The following is a 14,539-nucleotide window of genomic DNA, read 5'->3' as shown; positions in this document are numbered from 1 at the left end:
CCGAAAGGCTAAATGTGGTCAGGTTGACTTTACAGGTTTGGAAGGAATAACTGACGGTCTAGCTGCTTCATTATCACATAAACAGCGCTTGAAGTTGTTAGCGCAGTTTGTGTGTGGTTCCTCCTTTGTGTCCCGTCGTGAACTGCTGTTATTTCTGTGGCTTTACAGATGTTCCTTTCCTGCTTCAGTTACGCCTTCCAAGAGCGTTTACTTGGAAAATTTTTGTTTGCATGAATCTTACAGAAGCATGTTTTTTCGATTGGCTGCATAATCTCGAGGACGGGCTCCAAACTTCTCATTTTCTTTAGCCACGTAAGAACCATTACTGAAAATTTAATTAACGTAGCTTTGTTAATTACGCAAACAACTTCTCAACTTACTCCGCATCTAGAGATTACCAATCTGAACACTCGAATGATAAAATGATGTTAACATGGTTTGTATCATTTCAATAGTTTTGTTTCGTGCAGTTAAAAGCAAGCGGCATATTGATGGTGTTTTAGACTTCTTATAATGTAAGTGTGAAAGCTTGGACAGGTTATCTTGGCGCAAATCAACTTCATGAGCTTAAGCACATGTGCCCAACGCTGCACGACTGCCTTTACAACCGATTCTTATATATTATACAAGAAGCACCTCAGCGCTACGGTACATCCCACAAGGTGTGCGAGAACATTGTGTGCGCTCCCGATTAAGTGCCTGAGCGTTGGTGGCATCAGGCTCGGTTTCCTGGCATCATAAGGAATAAAAACTGCTGCCTGGAGGAAAGCATTGGGTACATTTTCAATACTTTGTAACATATGGATCAGCACGGATGTGCACGTTAGAACGAAAAGTACTGAAATATTAAGATGAGGCTTACGCTGGATGTATTTTAGCTGTCTAATGTTAAGATCTAAAGAAGAAATACTGTGATTTTGTGACAAATAATGCTGGCATGAAATATGAGCTTCGACACAGTATCCGTGGTGGAACTGGCCCCTGGACTATTGGGATACATTGAACCACGATATGCTGGTTTGATAGTTCGCGCTTGAATTTCCTGTATGTCGGCGCCGCTGTGCAGTGTTGGAGGCCCTTTTTAAACGACAAGCTCTATTTTTCAGCTAATATTGAAAGCAACTGTATTCCTTTTTTTTTTGGGGGGGGGGGGGGGGTTTAGCGTCTAACCACAGTTCCAAAGTTATCAGTTAGCTCAAGATGCGCCTGCATGTGTTTCTAATATCCAGTATGTTGTCACGGATTCAATAGCGAAAGAGCGTTATCTTATCAGATTGCGCGCGTGTAGCGAATACTGGCCTACATTCGCCGTCACATTTGAGGACCCGAGATTGCGCTGCAATGTACGAGCATTTCAGTCTGACGAACTGACGCTTTGAACCATAGATCGGAATCAGAGGAAGCACTTTGCGCGCAGCCATCATTGCGCTTTGAGCGTTTTCTTTTCCAGCGCAAGCTCACCTTATAATGAGATATATTCGTGACTCACTCTTTGGAAGTGTTTTGTTCTTGACATCCCTACAATGTGAGAGTATAGAGGCGCTCCATCTTCATTGAGTGAATACTTGGAAACGGACTAGGCCTTTTCTTGCGTCTGCGTTTACACACTTACCGCATCAATTTATATTTTATAAGCTAATTTAGGAGGCTGGAAAACGCAGCAACCTTTTATTAACAGGACGTTTTAATAACACAGAAAATATAAATGCTTATTAGTCGGCTTTCACCTCATGGTAAGGAATTTCAATAAAGATATCTTTATGATAATTAAAAGCCTATCCTCTTGACAACGTTTAATCTGAGTTCCTCTTTGCAAACTGATACAGACTTGCAGGTGGTTCGTATCGGGGGCCCTCAACATATGTCTAACCGTCAAACAAAGAGTTATTCCGAATGTTTAATTTCAGGAAGGCGTGTTACCCTCCTGTCTTTCATTCCCGTTCGCAAACACGCATAAGACGAAAGTGCTGCATGAAGAGCGTCGTTAGTCAATACCAATGGCGTAACTCACCTCGCTTATATCGCTGTCATTTAGGCTTATATAAGAAATATATATATTTTGTATCGACGCATCACGAATCCAAAAAGAGCTGTCCGTGACCAGCCCAGCTAGGTTTCTTTCATTTCGTACTTCGTAGTAGCGGCTAATAGTAGCTCACAAAGCAGAGCACTGAGCGTGGATATTGCAGAGAAGGTGTTCTATATACTGTCTCGTCACCCACCGAAAATTGCCTGCCATGCTACTGGCAATTCCTAGAAAATTGTATATGTGACGACCAGCCATTTGCAACACCGCAACTTTGTTTTGCGATTGGAGAGTCCAGGTGAGAGAGAGGGTGGTTATGTAGATAAAGACACGCTATTTTCTGCAGTAACCTAGGAATGCATGAATGAATGCCTTCATTTATTGAGAAAAAAGAAGAGCAAGCATCAGTGGAAGCACGTCTCAGCAGATTGGGAAAGAAGCGGGGACAAAGAGGAAAAGCTGGAGGTCGGGTGGCAGGCAAAGTCGCAGTTTAGGGGCGAGAGAATATAAGCAAGAGTTGGTGAAACCAGTTGAATTCTAGTGTAGATCTGTGATGTGGCGAGTAAATGATTGGAGTCACCGCCAAGCATCCGTCATTTGCGGTAGTATAAGCACCCGCCGTTCTTGGTAACAAACGTTTACTGAAAACCAATCTTCGCAATTAATTATTCATCAGCCATACCTCACCACGTATTTCTTAGTGGCAGGGTCAGTGGATTTCAACTACGCTGTCGCGACAAGTTACGACCATAACGTGACGCTTGCGGTTACGGTTGCCATACTCGTGACTCTTACTATTGCGCGAATACTATAAACATGGGTTTACTGCACAAGTTAGTGAACAGACATTTTAGAACCGCGTTTCTCACCTTACATACGCTCAACGCAAGCACCATTGCAGCATGTTACGGTGCGCGTCCCTTCAAGACACAGACGAAAACAAAAGAACGCGTTAGAAGACAGGGTACCGACTTGGGCCTCGTGCCAAACATATCCAAGCCAACAATATTTATTTTATTTCAATACCCCAAAGGCCCAATGCGGGCGTTACGTAGGGGGGGATTCATCAAAGAAAACTTAACAATATACAACACAGAATATGAACGGCTGAAGACAGGAATAAACAAGTTAATAAGCCAGGTACAAGTTGACAGGGTAAAAAATGGCTAGGAGCAGGTACTGAAAAAATGCACATGTAGCAAATCCCACAAAACAAAACAAAAATCGCACCTTCAAAAGTTACAGAACATGTAATCTAATATTCCACGGAACGTTACGGCCCACACGCACACAATGAAAAAAAAAACGAAAAAAAATGCACATCATTCTACAGTGGAATTTTCTAAGCAAGACCAAAGAGCTGTTTGAAATGATGATGTTCCAGCGATCTGAGCCGCAATGCTAGAAGGAAGCGAATTCCACTCTTCAATAGCCAGGACCAAAAGTGAGTATTTGTATCGTTCTGTCCGAGCGAAAATGGGTTAGTCTTCTTCATGTGATCTACACAAGCCGGTGTGTGCGGCACCGGGAGAAGATGTGAACTTGCGGATGGTGTGTTGCTGTGGTAGAGAGTATGGAAAAAAGATAAACGGCTGTGCTTTCTGTGCATAAGCAGAGGTGGGAGACGGACCGATATTTTCACTATTGTTACACTTTGATACCGAGAGTAACGGAAACGGATGAATCGAGCAGCCTTGTTTTGTATAGATTTCAACATGTTAACAAGATAGGTATAATGACGGTTTCAGATCACGGATGCGTATTCTATCACAGGCCTGATTTGCATGTTGAATGCGTGTAGTTTTGTGTCCTGGTTGACTTGGTGTAGTCGGCGTCTAAGAAGACCAAGTTTTTTTAAGTGTTTGGTAGTAATCAGTTCAATATGAGTGCTCCAGGATAAATACGAGCTAAAATTTACGCCGAGGTATTTTACCGACGCTGAAGTTTCAATGATAGTATTATTAAATGTGTGGGCATTAGGAATCGCCTTAGCAGCGGAAGTAAACTTGAGATGTATAGTTGTGTATGCGTTAATTACCATCTGCCCTACCGCACCAATGAGTTAGCTCATCAAGATCAGTCTGGAGAGCAATAATGTTAACAATCATGCCGTCGTTTCTATGCAAAGAGGTTATGTATTTAAACTTCTGGAGTGACAGTGCAATCCGCCAGCTACGGGAGCGCTTGAAGCCTCCGGCGGCCATATCGTTAGAAGAAAAGGAGCACGGCTACAGTACGTGGCTGCAAGCACGCGCGACGCAACTGTGCTTGCGGTTCTGCGATGAAAAATAAAATGAGACCCCTTTAGGAAGTATATCAGTCCGGCATTGTGTGTCGCTGTTGTCAAAAAAAAAGAATGTCATGGTGGTGGGTGCCTTGCGCTCTGTGTACAATATGTTGCGAGAACTGAAAAACAGTCGTTTCCTGTTTTCTTCATTCAGTAACCTGCCGCGTGCATCGGCACTGTGATGCCCTTTCGTCGATACGTGGTGCCGGGCCGTATTGGCAAAACATGACCTTGATATATAGTATCCTTATGCCATTTCTTAAAAAAAAATAACTATTTTTGTTAATGAGCGTTTTTGCTTTAAACCTAGAAAACAAGAAAAATATTCAACGGTAGGTCTCATTTTTGTCCAGCGTTTCAGTTCTAGCTGAAAAGAGGTGGTGAAAGCAAATTTACAATAAAGCTAAGGCGACCCACCATCTGCACGAAGCCGCATGCCTACATGTGCTCCAATGAGGGTAACCTGCCAAAGTTAATGTCATGCGTCAATGGCGGCTCAAGCAATCTTTACTTTTTTTCGTTTCTGCATCCGTTCTTCTTGCGTCTGCGGCAAAAACTAGAAGTGGGAAGGCAGATAAACGGAAATTGGTGGAGGCAGGTGGTAGCGTCATGGTTAGAGTGCCCATCTCCCAAATGCAGGATGCTGTATTTGGGAGATGGGCTCGAATCCCGGTGGTTTGTTTGGGAAGACAGCTTTCTGTGCACTCTGGTGACTGCGACGCTCAGAATTAGGCGGCAGCCTGACGACAACGGTCGCCGTCAACGTAACAGAATAAGCAGGCGTGCAAGGTCCCACTTAAACCCGAAAGTACATTCAGAGGACATACGCTCTACTCTTGTCGGCAAAAAAAAAAGGATCAGTAACGAGCGGTGTTGTTTAGCGACGCTGTAGATCGATAATGTCACCATAGACAGGACCATGCTCCAATCCCGGTGCTCAGCGGAAATATACGTCGACAGCATTTCAACTAGCGTGTTATTGATACTTCATTAAGGTCGTTGCATGTTTGTGTTGTGTCTTGCAGGAGCGAGTAGTATAGGAGATGACACTGGAGAGAAGGCGGTGAGCGAAGTTCGCGAAAAGTAATTGAGGATAGCCATATTGAACGTCGACGCCGTGTTGAAGAAAGCCTGCGACTTCAGTTGCTCACCCGACAGAAAGGCTTGAGTGGTAGCATACCGCTGGGCGTATTTGGTAACCACAGCGATAGACACACACTTTGCGGAAGTAAACAGAGGAAAGGCACGTAGTGAGTTGGCCGCCCTTTTCGAGCTCTGGTATAGCTTGAAAAATGAATGTGGCGAAGTATGACGTACCAAATAGTATATGCCAATCTAAATGAATCAGCGTGGTCATACTTGCGCGACATGCCATGGTGGCCTACCACCAGGACATCATGAAGTTGCAGCGATGACAGTTTTCATTGGGTACTTGAGGATAAAAACGAGCACATCAGAGACGTCCGAGGTATGTTTCTACGGTATAAGAACACATCGCTCTCGCCCCCCCCCCCCCCCGAATAACTAAATCAGGAATGTAAGCTTACGAATAGGGGCATCATAAGATCGAGCACTAGGGCGCTTGTTGATCTTGTTCAGGATGACGTCAGCCTTTCATTCAGCGTTTATTTCTGAGAAAATGAGCTGGAGTTACGTTTATTTGCATCACAATGGCGGGCGTAATCAGGCAAACATTGACAGTATTTCATTAGAGGGTGCCTGACTACTCTGTGGAGATTACGTTTAACAATGACAACAAACACAGAAAGCTTTGCTTACATCGATTCGCACATACGTGGGATACGCATAATTTTGTGACTATCAATTTAGATGCTTCAGAATGGCGCTCATTAGCTCAACATTTCCATCCACAGTGAGCAAAAGCTGCTGTCGTATCCACAGTAAAATTGATTTAAATGGCTTTAATCCCATGGACATATCGCCGCCAACTTCCGTGGGGATGGAGTCGTCAAAATTGAATACAGGTGACAGGGAAATCAGGAGGTTGATCAACGACAAGAAGGCGGAAGCTTGCACAAGACCTCAGGGATATAAAATGACTTTTTGAGCAGCTTGGTCAGGGGGCCATGCAATGGTTTCCACGTCTATTAAAAATCCTCCAACATATTAAAAGAGGCCGACAAAAATGCGCGAAATTTGGGAAAAGTGAAACCGCTGGAAATTTCACGACAGCCTTAGCCTAAATATAAAAGATGACTTAAAAATAAGAAACCATAACGTTGACAAGGTGGCCAAATTCTGGCACAAATAAATCGGCTGTTGAAGCAGTTCAGCTGAAACGCAATGGTGCGAAATAAGGCGAGAATGTCGGCAAGTGTTGAAGAAAGGTCAAGTAGGTCCTGTGGCCGAAGCCAGCGCTCGGCAGCTGTCAAACGACTGCACGTATTAGCGAGATGCCTGGACGTCAGTAATTACAGTATGATTCGGGTCTGAAATATTGGTCGCGGATTCCAGCACATTGAATACAGTGCATTCTACGGTGTCATTCTTGAACAGATGGTACCCATTCTCTCGCAATAAGGATGGGAACAAATTGTCTCACGTGCCAGCTGTCCCCTTCCTCCTACTGCCAACATTCCTTTCCCTCCGTAGTTGCTTAGCTTTTATTGGGTTCGGCTGCTAATCACGAGGTCTCAGGATCGAATCCCAACCGCGGCAGCCGTATTTCAATGGGTTTGAAATGCGAAAACCCGCATACTTAGGGTTAGGCGCACGTTTAAAATCCCAAGTGGTCTAAATTATTCCCGAATCGTCCACTACGGCGTGCCTCATAATGAAATCGTGGTTTTGGCAAGTAGATCCTCATAATGCGTTATGTAACATTCGATAAGGATGCCCTGGGCAGCCGCACAACTCTTGAATACAATTAATTGTCAGGAGTTGCGCGCGAGGTCTTTGAATATGTCGTCGTCATCATCATCATCATCATTATCATCAGCCTGGTCACGCCCACTGCAGGGCAAAGACCTCTCCCATACTTCTCCAACAACACCGGTCATCAACTAATTGTGGCCCTGTCGTCCCTGCAAACTTCTTATTCTCATCCGCCCACCTAACTTTCTGCCGCCCCCTGCTACGCTTCCCTTCCCTTGGAATCCAGTCCGTGTATAATAGCTGTGTCTTACCAGTACTCACCTACGGGGCAGAAACTTGGAGGCTTACGAAAAGGATTCTACTTAAATTCTGGACGAGGCAACGAGCTATTGAAAGAAGAATGATGGGTGTAACGTTAAGGGATAAGAAAAGAGCAGATTGGGTGAGGGAACAAACGCGAGTTAATGACATAATAGTTGAAATCAAGAAAACGAAATTGGCATGGGCAGGACATGTAATGAAAAGGGAAGATGACCAATGGTCATTAAGGGTTGAATATGTGGATAGCCTTTATGGCGTTCGATAGCTGCTGGTCTATATTGCGGCTATATAATAAAGGCGGAACGGCAACATGGTAGCGAATGTGGAGAACATACAAATCCCACATATATTACTGCACAATAATTTCAAATAGCGTTCTTGCTTCACGCACGTGGATAACCGACATAGGAGACTACTTTGGAAGCTAACTGCAAGTACTGTATATGTCGTACGCAAGGGTGTACCTGGCCTGGTGGCCAGTAAATGTGGCGTAATATTGCGAGCAGCTTCGGCCATAGCATGCTAACGGATGACGACATGAAGTGACTAGCGCAAGAGAGGACAGGGGACACTAAAGACGCTACAAGGACAAGCGCCCAGTTGGAAGTTTGCGCTTATCCTTGTCGCCTCTTTAGTGTCCCGTGTCCACTCTTGCGCTAGTCACTTTAGCATGAAATACCAACTAGCCCCCTCTCACACCCTGCGACGACACAGGGACAGTTTGCTCAGCTCTTGTTTCGTGACTTTTGTGTCAAGGTGAAAAACCAACATATCCATGTATATGTCTTAATGCTTAAGCACATCTAGACTTGCAGCTGCGGCGATAGCCCATGAGTGCGCATTGCAAAGTCGCTAGTGAAATAATTGTGTGCACCTTAACGAATTCGATAGGGGAAAATCAAAATCCATCCACGACGGCGTCTGTAGTAGGCGCTGTGCGATGTTCGGACGTTAACAATGTATGCCGATTGAAGAAAGGCTGCCCCGGAGTGCTTCTGACGGTTAGGCTAGCTTCTTTACTCCGTAGAACGAAAAAAAAAAGAAAAAAAAAGAACCGCATCAAAAGCCCAGAATGAACAATTGCTCGTCGCGAGTAAACGCTGGGTGACAAGTAATTTCCAGGCGACGAGCGAATACGCTTGATCAAGAACACTGATAACGCCGGCGGGACAAGCATTGTGGCGAAGTTCAATGCGCAGGGATAGCTTTTACTTTTTTATTTTTGTTTGGTTGACGTCATCACGCGTCACCGCGGGAAGTTTGAAAAGTTTAAGGTGAGTACGCCACGTGGTGGCATTCACGGGAACTAAACCCTTGTGTCCAGAAAAGCTGGATACGTTTTCTGTCTTTTATAATCACGTTTACTGCTGGACCTCAGCGATGGTCTTGCGTTATTCCTCGGTGCAAATGTTGGCCTAAAGAATAAAGTATGCGTTTATTAGGAGGCCATTAAATAACCAGCGCGCTCCGTCGAGGAGAAAGACCTTCGGGGCAGTCCGCTCCAGTGCTCCATAGCCCCCCCTCCCCCCCCCCCCATCCTCCCGAATCTGTTCGAGAGAGCCTCATTTATCGAGGGCACGTGGAGCATCCCTAATTACATCGCCAGCAGGGAAACCGCGCAGCGGGCACTGCTTTCTTTCCCTGCGCTGAAAGAAGCTCTCGCATATGTGGACTGCGAAGTTCTGCTCAACTCTGGCCGAGGTTCCGTTGGCACTTGGTTCAGTAGATCAGCGCTGTGTCGCTCCCGCGCGCCTTCTGAATTGTGAAGAAGAGTGGAAGTAGTCTAAGCCGGCGTTATTCAGCCGGATTAATGTAACACAGCCTGTATATTTCTTATCTTGCAATGCGAAATCTACAGTAACTTCCAAAGTTTATGTGGTGAGTGCGCTTTTCTGTGGACGATATTATCTTGAAAACTTTTAATACCTTCTGATATCTGCGCTTCTTTTTTTTTGCTTCTTAAAAACACTACGCCTAATTTATTCTCACATCTGTGCTTTTTTAAACAAAGACTATCGGGACAAATCACCTCACTCCGGATAAAAACACACCAACCGCATTCGCTCGACGCCTGTGTTCTGGTGCTAAAGACTATTGCTAAGGTTCAATATTGACGCCGTCTGCAGTCGCACTCTCCCCGCGGCCTAAATGAAAAATGCACATGTGTACTGAGATCCCGGTGTGCGTTAGAGCCACAGTTCATCCTAATTAATGGGAGTCCTTCTGGATGCTGGAGCTCTGGGCCACCACACTACGGATTCACTGTCAAAAAAGCGTGTGCCGGCTTTTCTTTACTCTTTGTTTTTGTCTACTTGTTTTCTTAGTGGCATCACGCAAAACGTAGCAGTGCGAGGCCTGCTTGACATGCGACACGTAACTCTCCATGCGTTTGGCCCCTAACATTTGTGTTCAACGTCACAGGACGGCCGCGCCACAAGTTGACAGTTTTACCTGTTCTTTGCTACGTGTTGATGTAATGCTTTTAGATGTAAAAAGAAGAAATGAAGCACAGGCATTGCTCGCAGATTACGATGTATTCGCAAAGCAAACACTTGAGTTTCTCGAAGTTCGTTTCGACAGCTGCAGTATTCAAACGGAGAATCTGGACAAGTTCTTGTTTCGCTAGGGCACAGTTCAAGCTTTTCTTTTTCTTTTGTGAAACTTAGTCTTAGAAAAAAAGCTTCGTTGATTACAATTGTGACGAGCTCTAACCACGAATAATAAACTTAAATTGCCCGCTTTAACGTCCCAGAGCAAGAACCGGGCTTTGAGATACACTGTAGCGGAAGGACCAACGTAACTTTTGAATATCTGAACGTGTTAATTTAAGCTGCACCGGAAGCTAAGCACACATGCACTTTTGCGTTCCGCTCCCATCTGAATGAAGCCGCCTTAGAAGGAAATCAAAACCGCGATCTCGTGCTCAGCGACAGAAAGCCACAGCCACACCACGGCGGGTGGCGAAGTAACACACAAACTCACCTGTGCAGAACACCATGGCCGAAGCGTGCAAAAACTAGCATAACGATGGTGGTAAAAGGCGATCCCTTTTGTGTTGCACAACACTAGGCAGCAAAGTTTCACTCTAAAGAAAAGTTGTTGTAGTGACTTCTTCGTTGTCACATTATTTGCTACTTTGACATAACTGCAGCTGGTAACGGTAGAGTTCGTAACATTATTGGTTAAAAAAGTAGTCCCCTGTTGATAATGGCCTCAGCTACCAATTCCGAGCGTAGTTAGCACCACCGGATACAAAGCTCATAGCCTATGCAACTCACATATCGCATCAGCTCTGGCATACTCCAGAGTGGGTCTGATATAGGTACGTGTTACAGGTTTTTGGAATTGATCGCCGAGACCCATCAGTAACAGTGACAGTAACAGTACCTAGTCAGTAATGTTACTAACTCTGCCGTTACTAACTGCAGTTATACAAATGTAGAAAATATTGCCCATATTAGGGCACTGTAGGTATCAAAATAATCAAGCAAGCAAGCAAGCAAGCAAGCAAGCAAGCAAGCAAGCAAGCAAGTAAGTAAGTAAACAAAATAAAGTAAGTAAAGTAAGTAAATAAGTAAGTCAATAAATAAATAAATAAATAAATAAATAAGATAATGTGACATCTAAGTAGTAACTACAACCACCCTTCTTTAAGAGTGTAAGGTAAAATGATGTACACGAGCAGAACCATCGAAAGCAATGGTAATTAAAAACCGTCAATGATGGCCGATCAAATAAAGTCGCAGGCCTGCGCTGTACATGCAGCGCAGTAAGCTGGAGGAGCGGTTGCATAGGAGCTCCATTTTCGGCTCCCCGCACTGCAGGGTCTCCGCGGCGATCGCATTGTTTTCCCGAGAACGGTCTGAACGGTCAGCCAAGGGTCGACGGCGAGCTGCGGCTTGTCCTGCTCTCTGAATAACGGTATGCTGAGCCCGATACTGCTTGGTTGCAGCCGCGCGCGTAGCTCTACGATTCGCTTCTTCAGCAACGGTTCGTACCTTGCAAGGAGGCACCATAACGGGTGCACTGAAGAGCAAACACGGGTATCCAGACTACGTGGTGCACATGTCACACGCCTTGACCCGGGGCTTGGCATGTTGCTGTTGATGATGATGGTAATGATGGTTTATTGGCACCCCCTTCGAAACGGGCTGTTGACAAATAGTCATCCAGCCTGCTTGAGTAAAGCAGGTCCAGCTAGATGCAGCATGGAACTACTATATGCAATTGCTACATATGTTGGGACACTTGGTGGAATACTACGGAACTACAATGCAAAGTTTGTACGTATCAACGCTACGCGGGGCCCTTGCCACATGGCGCATCAAATGGCACGATACGATGCTAATGATGACGATGATTGTTATTAAATGGCATTCCCTTTGAAACGGAATGGTGACAGTCACTTGGCCTGCTTGAATTAATCAGGCATGACATACATGCTTTTATGAGATCAATATTTATATGTCTCCATGACCTCCCTTTTCTTCAAGACATCTTTACCTAGGTATCTTGTAACGCTACCTATTCAACTACTACATGGAGTGCCACCTGGTGTAATTATTTACGGCATGCTGCTCAAATCACAAGGCAAGTAGCACGATAGGATGCTAATGATGATGCGGATGACGATGCTTTGACGATGACGATCCCTTTTGAAACGCAGCGGTGACATTGTCATCAGCCAGCTTGATTTGACAAGTGGCATGATACAAGGATAATGATGGTGATGATGATAATTTATTGGCATTCCCTTTGAAACGCGACTATGAAAACGCCACCTAGCCAGCTTGATTTAATGAAGTACACAATTTATATTTTTTGTGGCATTCTTGTATACATCTTCTAAAACTTCTTTTTCTCCCTCAAAACTGCGTGAGCGGCTGCGTTTCCCCCATCCGTGCCGGTGTCCCATTTGTACATTTGTCACATTTGTCCCATTGTCCTGTATTCTCTTTAGCTTTTTTCTGGTGGCGTTGGCCACAGCATCATCCGTCGTAGGCGTCGTTAATTCGGTCACCGCTTCGTACAAGACAGTAAGGACTCAATAATTATTTCGCACACTCTGCTCTACAATGTCTAACATGTCAACGGGAATGGTGTCGACCGCTCCCCATATAGCTAAGAGCTCAGCGTGCAAGGTTGCACCCCCGGGAAGCTGACATGTGTGATAGCCATTGTGTTGGGGTGCAGATGTGCTAACCCAGGCCATGCTTGCTATGTCGTATGTGATTGTAGCGTCCGTGCAGATGTCAGTGGTGTGCTGCGGCGTTCTTAGTTCCAATCTCTTTTAAAATATTTTTCTAGCTTCCGCGTTTCGTCTGGCGACAGGGCGTTGTTGCCTCCGTATGCCTAGTGGTGTTTCCCACGGTGGCGTTATGGTCGCTTCCGCGGGCTCTGGCTTCGCATGGACTTGTTTCTCCCATGCCATGATCTGTTTTCCTTGGGTCGTGTTTTCCAACCGGGATCGCATTCGAATTCGTGTTTCACTGATTATGTCCCGTATGGGTGGAATCATTACGAGCTTGAGCAGGTCCTCATTCCTCGTGTGCTTCGGTAGCCCAGTGATCGCGTGGAGGGTGGCCCTGTATAACATTTCGATGTCGCCGAGGTCTCGTTCAGAGAATTCGTACACGGGGGCCCCGTAAAGAATCCTTCCAACCACTACCGCTTTTGCAAGCATTTGGCACGCTTTCTGACGCGCTCGGCCATACTTGCTCGATATTCGTCTAACCATGTGGAACAGCTGTCTCCATTTTTGCTTTAGTGTGCGATTCCATAGCTGGGGGCTGTTGCAGCTAGCAATCTGTGCTCCAAGGATCCTAATTTGTCCATTGGATCCCCGCACTCCACACACTTCATTTCCTTGCCAAACCCCGCGGACCAAAATCCATACCTAAAGATATTGGCCCAAGGCTCTCCTAGCAGAGCACTGATGAATTACATTCGCACTAAAATGAAAGCAGACAGTAAACGGAGACCATTAGAAGCTGCACCAGTACATGTGTTTGACGGCAAGGGCGGGCTTACTCGCATGGAAGAGGTTTTTTTGAATACGGTTATGGCCAACGCTGCATACACACCACACATGCTTGAGATATGGCACCAACCCAGACAAGCTACGACTGCGAACACTTATACCCGATGCACACATTGCCAAGAGTTATGCAGAGCAGACTTGCAACACCTCATTTGGAGCTGCACAGCTTTTTCACAATGGAGATCCAACATTCAACATTTACTACACGGAGACATTAGAACAATAGGAATTGGACTACAAACTAACCCTGAAAGACAGAAAGCCATTGCGACATATGGCAGACAAAGTGACCTGTTTCGAGTAGTGTAGAAGGCGTCGATCAGCCCATGTGAGAGCGGCGGAACTGAACATGCACCTGAGTCTGCATAAAATGGAAGATCCAAGACTGACATGAAGATGTGCTTCAGCCAACAGTCCGGGAACCCACATTCCTTTCCCCCCTAATCCCCAACATCGGCCTAGAGCCGTCCTCATCCTTAAAATAAAGGCTTTACTCATACTCCCTCGAAACTTCTTTAACCGCATTGTACCACTGCCTGTACATCTGCCGGATGGCGTTCTACCTGTTTGAGAATATGTAACTGTAATGCAATATGTGCACGTATCGACGCAACGCGCTGCGCATATCAAATCGGCAGGGACATTTCCACGGCGGACACTGGGTTCTGTCATGCAGCGAGCAAAAGTAAAGCTTGCCGAAAATGCCCACGTGCGCAACCTTGTCGTAGTAGCAGGTGGCCTAAATGACGCCCTAAACAGGAAAGGGACCGAACTAACCCAGCGCTTGGCGAAGGAAGTAGACGACTTGGGTGCGAGCTGGTCCCGTCAGGTGCAGATCGTGGTGTGCACGGTGCTGCAAGTGCCTGTGCGTGACAGACACGTACAAAGAGCCGTAGTGGCTTCTAATGAGGCGATATGAGAAATGAGCCTAGAGAAAGGTTTTGAGGTTGTCGAAGTAGACAGGGAAGTGAGAAGATGTGGTGGTTTTGGATGAGACTGGACCCACTTTAATTACAGGCTTGGGCGAGAA

The 14,539-nt window shown here is 45.6% G+C and overlaps 1 long non-coding RNA gene across 1 annotated transcript in view; it reads right to left on the bottom strand.

Moving 5' to 3' along the window:
- Positions 1-11,532, bottom strand: part of LOC139055814 (uncharacterized) — a 136,128-nt gene extending 124,596 nt beyond the window's left edge. The window contains exon 1 of the long non-coding RNA XR_011511920.1: positions 11,468-11,532. This is a non-coding gene — a long non-coding RNA (uncharacterized lncRNA). The remainder of the gene's footprint in view (positions 1-11,467) is intronic.
- Positions 11,533-14,539: the final 3,007 nt, after the last annotated feature.

This window comes from Dermacentor albipictus, chromosome 1 (genome assembly GCF_038994185.2).
Source record: "Dermacentor albipictus isolate Rhodes 1998 colony chromosome 1, USDA_Dalb.pri_finalv2, whole genome shotgun sequence".
NCBI lineage: Eukaryota > Metazoa > Arthropoda > Arachnida > Ixodida > Ixodidae > Dermacentor > Dermacentor albipictus.
This window is presented reverse-complemented; position numbering and strand designations above follow the sequence as displayed.